Source organism: Rhinolophus sinicus, linkage group LG03 (genome assembly GCF_036562045.2).
Source record: "Rhinolophus sinicus isolate RSC01 linkage group LG03, ASM3656204v1, whole genome shotgun sequence".
Classification (NCBI taxonomy): Eukaryota; Metazoa; Chordata; class Mammalia; order Chiroptera; family Rhinolophidae; genus Rhinolophus; species Rhinolophus sinicus.
Window position 1 is genome coordinate 145567350 of NC_133753.1, and position 6854 is coordinate 145574203.

The window sequence follows — 6854 nt, forward strand, 5'->3', positions numbered from 1 at the left end:
CCAAGTGACAAGGTGTCATGCAGGGTGTCATGTGGGGTCTCTAGTCCCACTCTCCACATAAGAACACAGAACTTGGTGAGGCCAAACAGGAACACCCACAGAGCCATAGATAGGGGAGTCCTACCACTATAGTCTCACTGGCGGCTGGGCTGGAGACACAGGAAGAAGGAACCACACGATCTGCAACCCACCGTCCACTTGTCTCTGCCAACCAACCTCACTTGTTAACTGCAATCCGCCTCTCTGCAATCCACAACCCACAATCCACGCTTGCTAGCTTAGCCACGGCAGTTATATCAGTGGCTAATGGCTAACTGGTAACAGTTGATGGCCAACTAGTCACAGCTGATGACCATCTACTACCTGAGCCAGCACCTTTCCATGTGAGGCCGAGAGCCTGGAAACTACTCTCTGGGAGTCTGTCCCCACACAAGGCTTAATATTAAGACTATTTTGGGGTAAAATGGACCCTGTGTGGGATGGTCAGATATGCAAGGAGAGTAATAAAGCAAAGGATTATTGGGGAAAATGAAGGAAACAAGGATGAACTAAGAAGCAACTGACACCAAAAGTATAAGAAAAGGATATTTCCTTTCCTGGCATGATTTCTTAGGCCCTCCGTTTAGGATAATTTAGAGGCATAGTTTAAGATGTCTCTGTAGTGTTTGCTTCTCAGTAGGTGATATATCAGGAAACTGACAGCAGGCTACATGCCCCAGTCTTAGGGAGGAAATTCACTGCACACATTTTTTTTTTCCTACAAAGAAGCAAACAAAGCTTATTTATTTTCTCTATATTTCTTTCAGGCCAATAAAGTTTTGTCACCTTTATAGCCACTCATCATCTGAAACAACTTGGGTCAGCCTAGAGGGTGATTCCATGTCTTTCTTGAAATAAACCAATTTTCCTTCTCAGCTTATGTCTGTCCCCTGGGGCTATTCAGCATCACCTGCTTCAGCTATTAAGAGATGGCTGTTTCATTTAGTTGATACCTGACTGCAGCCTGAGTTCCGTTTATTCAGGGGAATCTTTCCTGGGTGGAGAGAAAACTCAGACTCTCCATTACCTAACAATGAAACTATTGGCTTTATCAACACATATAAGATTCTTGGATGGTGATAGAATTCCAAGAATACTTTATTCCCACATTTTTTATTTCTAAGGAAGGAGTTCAATTGCCAGCTCTTATCCTGCTTGAAATATCTGTTTGTTTGTTTGTTTGTTTGTTTGTTTGTTTGTTTTTATGATTCTCCTGTTGATTTTCATCATTGAAAATTCTGCCTTCTAAAACTTATATTTATTTGTAGAGAACAAAGTGAGTTTGAGGTATTAGAGTCTTTGAAAGGCCCTTCTTTGAAGATGCTGAGAATCGTGCATGTGAATCTAAAACAGAGCTGCAGAACCACTCATTTGTTATTCTGATAAATAAACATATTCATGTGTAATGGTTGCTATGAACCCAGGGAAAAGATAAAGTCTTTTGGGGTTCTTCCTGTGCTCTAGTTCTGCCAAATTGTACATCCTTGCTCCATGGGAAGATACTTACTCCTGTAATGAAAGCCAAATTTCAAGTGGCTGAGAAGGGAATTCTGCTGTTCTAATAGAAATAGTGTTTTTTTGTTTTGTTTTGTTTTAAAGCTAGTCTTTAAGTTCAATATACATGAAATTTCAGTAATCTGTTAAAGCAGTTGTACTCAGCATATTGACATCACGTAGGGAGATTTAGGAAACACTGAGGATTGGGTCTCTCCCCAACAGATGATTATCAAGGGTGCAACATGGACACAAGAATTTTTTAACCTCCCCCCAACCCCAGTTAATTCTAATATGCAGCCAGTATTAATGTTACCGGAGAGTGGGCACTCCTTGGCATGGTGTCCAGGTTCTTGGCGTCTCAAGCAAATTGAAGGAGATAGAGAAATAAAGAGGTGAAAGAGTAGTTTATTAGAAGGGATAGTACATGCAAAAGAAATAGGAGTGGACCCAAGCAGTAGAGAGTGGCTCAAGGGCCATTATAAGAAAAGAAAGTACACTCTAAAGGGTTTGGGGCCACCCGGCGTAAAGGCAAGGCTCAAGAGGCTCAAAAGGCCGAAAGGCTCAAAGGCCCAAAGCTGGCATTATTAGGAGAAAAAGTATACTCCAAAGGGTTTGGAGCAGGCCCTGAGCAAAAGGATGGGCTCAAGAGGTGCTGACTGGAGAGGACTTGGAGTTTGTATCCCTTTTTTCCTCTAGAATGGGCTGTTCCTTACTGGAGTTGTTCCTTACTTGATTGACACCTGATTGACAAGAGGATATTACCTCATCTTTTTCAACTGCACATGTTCCTTCCCAGAATTCAGTCTGTTATAAAGCTCTTAATGAACGTCTGGCATATGTATGATATTATAATGATGGCATGAGGCCCAGGTGAAATGAAGGTCGTTGTGGCATTTACTGTGCAGGTGTGAGTGGCCAGTTTAATCTAGTTGGGTATTTTGTACCCATTTGTTTCTTCATAGCAGTTGTAATGCAGGGTCTCAGCTCCCTACAGGTGAACACAGGATATAGTGAGGCCGAAAAGGAACAACAATGAAACCACAGATAGGAGGTTCATACTACTATATTCTCAACGGCAGCTGGTCGAGACACAAGAAGCAAACATCTCCCAATACCTCAACAAGGGGTCTTCCTGCACCAGTCTCGCTGTCAGCTGGGCGAGACACAGGAAGTAGGATCCACACAATCCACACCATCCAGCTTGCGAAGGTAGCCACAGCAGTTATATACAAAACAATAGTGGCTAATGGCCAACTGGTTAGAGCTGATGGCCATCTAATAACCTAGACAGCTCCTTTCTACGTGAGGCCAAGAGCCTGGAAACTGCTCTCCTGGGACTCCATCCCAACAGGGTAGATAATTATAGTGAAAAGGGGAAGTTTGGGGTGGAGAGGGGAGGTCTTTTGGTCGCATTCTGTGGATTATGCAGGAATGCAGAGACCCGATGCCTATCTCTAACTGCCTGCGTTGTCTTCCCCTTGAGAGACGTGATCCCCATAAAATATCTATGGGAAGTTGAGGGACAGAGGGTCTTTTCTTCTGTATCTGCTTCCTGCTTGGCAAGGGTGTAAAGCTGTCCCTACCTATTGGGGGATTCACAGAATTCTCACCCTATCTGATCTCAGATGAGGGGAAGGGGTGTCAAGATCCACCTGTAAGACCGAGATCTGCTTAGAAGGCTGTGCTAGCTTCTTTGGTTGGGACTGGTAATCTTGCTAGGGTATCATCCATATCCCCAAAGCCCCTGAATGAGGAAAAACAGGTTTTAATTAATAAATGTAAATGTGATGGCTTAAAGAGCTGAGCTCAAAGCCATTGATACGAGGTGGCTATATGATGGTGTCATGCAAGGCGTCTGGCGGGGTCTCTGCTCCCACTCCCCACATAAGAACGCAGGACATGGTGAGGCCAAAAAGGAACACCGACGGAGCTATAGGTAGGGGAGCCATACTACTATACTCTCACTGGCGGCTGGGTTGGAGACACAGGAGGCAGGAGCCACACTATCCACAACCACTTCTCTCTGCCAACCAACCTCACTTGCTAGCTGCAATCCACCATGCTAACTGCACTCTGCTCTTGCAGGCTCAGCCACCATCTTCTTGCTAGCTCCCATTTTTCTGCTAGCGTAGCCACAGCAGTTATATTAGTGGGCAATGGCTCACTGGTTACAGCTGACAGCCAACAAGCCACAGCTGATGGCCATCCAATTACAGCTGATGGCCATTTACTACCTAAGCCAGCACCTTTCCACATGAGGCCGAGAGCCTGGAAACTGCACTCCTGGCTCTGTCCCCACAGATGGAAAATCTGTTCGCTTTATGGAGGCTGTGGCCCCTTAACCAGTTATTCAGGTGGCGTTAATTGTCCAGGAGCTGGGCCCAGAAGAGGTTGGGAAGAACCTCTCAAACATATATGGTTTGACTTCAATGGTTACAAGCAAGTATAAATCACAAATTTTAGGGTAATTATCTAAATCAGGGGTAGGAGCTGAAAAACTGGGGAGAAGGAAACTTACAATTTCTATAGGGAAGAAAACTTAAAGTTTTTCAGGTGGGGGGGCTACTTCTTGGCCCATATCATTGAGAACTAATGGTCTTAACTGATTTAGGAAGAAAAATAAAAACCACTCAATTGACATATAAGTAGAGTGATATTAATAGCTTACAATTAAAAATAACTTTTAAATAGTATAATTGGTTTGAAGTTGATTGAACTTAGAGTAGTTGTCAAAAGTAAATGTTTAATTCATTTGACTTACTTTTTCTACTCTTGATAGTTCCCATTATGTTAGCAAATGTGTATTTAATAAGCTATATATTTGCCTGCCTGTCCTATTTTTGTCACTTCTATAAAAATGACATTAAACCATGTATATAGTATACTGAAATCAAATTCTTTTCCATCTAAAGTACTGAAATCCAAGGGCTATAACAATGAGAGAATAAAAAATTGGGGGGACAATTACTCAAATTCCACATTGACATCAATAATTCTGAGATTTCAGTTATATCTCAGAAAAAGAATACCTGTGTCCACAGTGAGCTTTACATACAAACAAAGACCCTCAAACATTAAAAAAAAAAAAAAGCCCACACAATGCTGACAAGATAGAAAATAGGATTGGGGGGTGCAATAGTGGTGAGGACACAAAGACAAAGATAAGAAATGGAGAAAAGAGGAGAAAGAATCCTACTTTTGTCCTGAGTAAAGATATATGGTTGGATGAAAATAGTTTACCAATACCAGAGACAACTGTCTACTTTTTAAAACTCTAAGTAACAAGAAAATCTCAAATAAACAATCTAAACTTACACCTAAAGGAACTGGAAAAAGAACAACAAACAAAGTCCAAAGTGAGGAGAAGGAAGGAAATAATAAAGATCAGAGCAAAAATAAACAAAATAGAGTCTAAAAAAAAGTACAAAAGATAAATGAAACTGAGAGCTGGTTCTTTGAAAAGATAAATAAAATTGATAAACCTTTAACCAGACTCATCAAGAAAAATAGGAAAGAGAACCAAAAAAATAAAATTGGAAATGAAAGAGAAGTGATAGCTGACACCACAGAAATACAAAGGATTATAGGAAAATACTATGAACAACTATATGCCAACAAACTGGACAATCTGGAAGAAATGGATAAGTTCCTAGAAACATACAATCTTTCAAATCTTCCAAGACTGAATCAAGAGGGAACAGAAAATCCGAACAGACAATTACTACTAAAAAAATCAAGTCAGCAATAAAAAGCTCCTGACAAACAAAAGTCTTAGACTGAATGGCTTCACATGTGAATTTTAACAAACATTGAAAGGGCAATTAACACCTATCCTTCTCAAGTTATTCCAAAAACTTCAAGAGGAGGTAAGGCTCCCAGGGTTATTCTATGAGGCCAGGATTACCAATCATAGACCCATACCCCTGATGAACACAGATGCAAACATCCTCAACAATGTATTAGCAAAGCAAATTTATCAATACATTAAAAAGATCATACAGGAGATCCCAGATGGTAGAGTAGATAAACACTGTGCCTGCTTCCTTCTGTGAACACATTAAAATTACAACTAAATTATAGAACAATCAACCTGAAGAATCATCTGAAGTTTAGCAGAACAGAAGTGTTATAATTAAGGATATAAAGACACATCAAGACTGGTAGGAGGGGCGGAGAAACAAAATGGGTAAGCCTCAAAACCGTGTGGTGGTTAAGAACCGGGAAGAATATCTCAGCTGCAGAGTTCGCCCCAGAGGAGTGAGGGACACCTCTCACAAACCAGGATCCCCAGGAAGAGGAGCTCCCACAACATCAAACCGTGAAAAACAGTAGGGATTCCACCATCTGGGTGGGATGGAAGTCTGCAGGAAACCCAGACATCCTCATAAACAGCCCATGTACAGACTCACTCACTCACAGGCACTCACCCTGGGCTCCAGCAGAGGGACGGTGACTGGCAGGGGTTGGGGGGCTGGGGGATTGAAGGCTTGCAGGGGGCAGACTGAGTTGTGTGAATTCCTAGTCAGGGCTGGAGGACTACCATCATTTTCCCTATGTGACGTCCTTCTCCAGGGCAGCCAGCAGGTGGATGCCGTCTTTCTTGGGTTGAGCTCACTCCCACAAGCCAAATCTGAATCTGATTGGCCTGATGAGCTCCTCTCACTCCACCCAGCTGACTCACTGGGACCCCACCCCACCCAACTTGCCTAACACCAGAGGCACTTTCTCAGAGAGCAGCCAGCCTCACCAACATTGCATTCTTTCTTGGAAAACTATCAAAGTCCACACAGGCCCCAGATGGGTGGTGATTGGCCTCAAAGTGCTCTGACACTTGATGAGTGGCTCCAGGCTCAGCAGTGGCACCAAGTTGGAGTCTACATTAACTTGTTGACCACAACTCTTCCCACTCTAGTAATTCACTGAGACCCTGCCTCATCCAACTTGTTTACCACACAAGGCTTTATCAGTGACTAAACCTTAAAGGAACTGGCAAGTGGCAGGAGGCCTTGGGGCATCCTGGCATTTTGCAGCTACTCCAGGCCTGGTACTGGTAGCAGATGTTCTCAGTTCACTGCGTGTCCTCTCCCACATGCCTCCAGGATTATCACAGGCAGCAAACAACTGCGATTTCATTGTAGTCCTACCAGGTAGTCCCCAACAGGTCACAGGCAGTGCATGACCTGGGCCTCCACCAGAGGTCCTCACAAGGAGCCCCAGAACCAGCATACTTGGAGGTTGGCACAAGCCACATCACAGCACCACACAATTAGCCCCACAAGTGGCACAACCAAAGGGCAGTTTCAACAGGCACCAGAGCT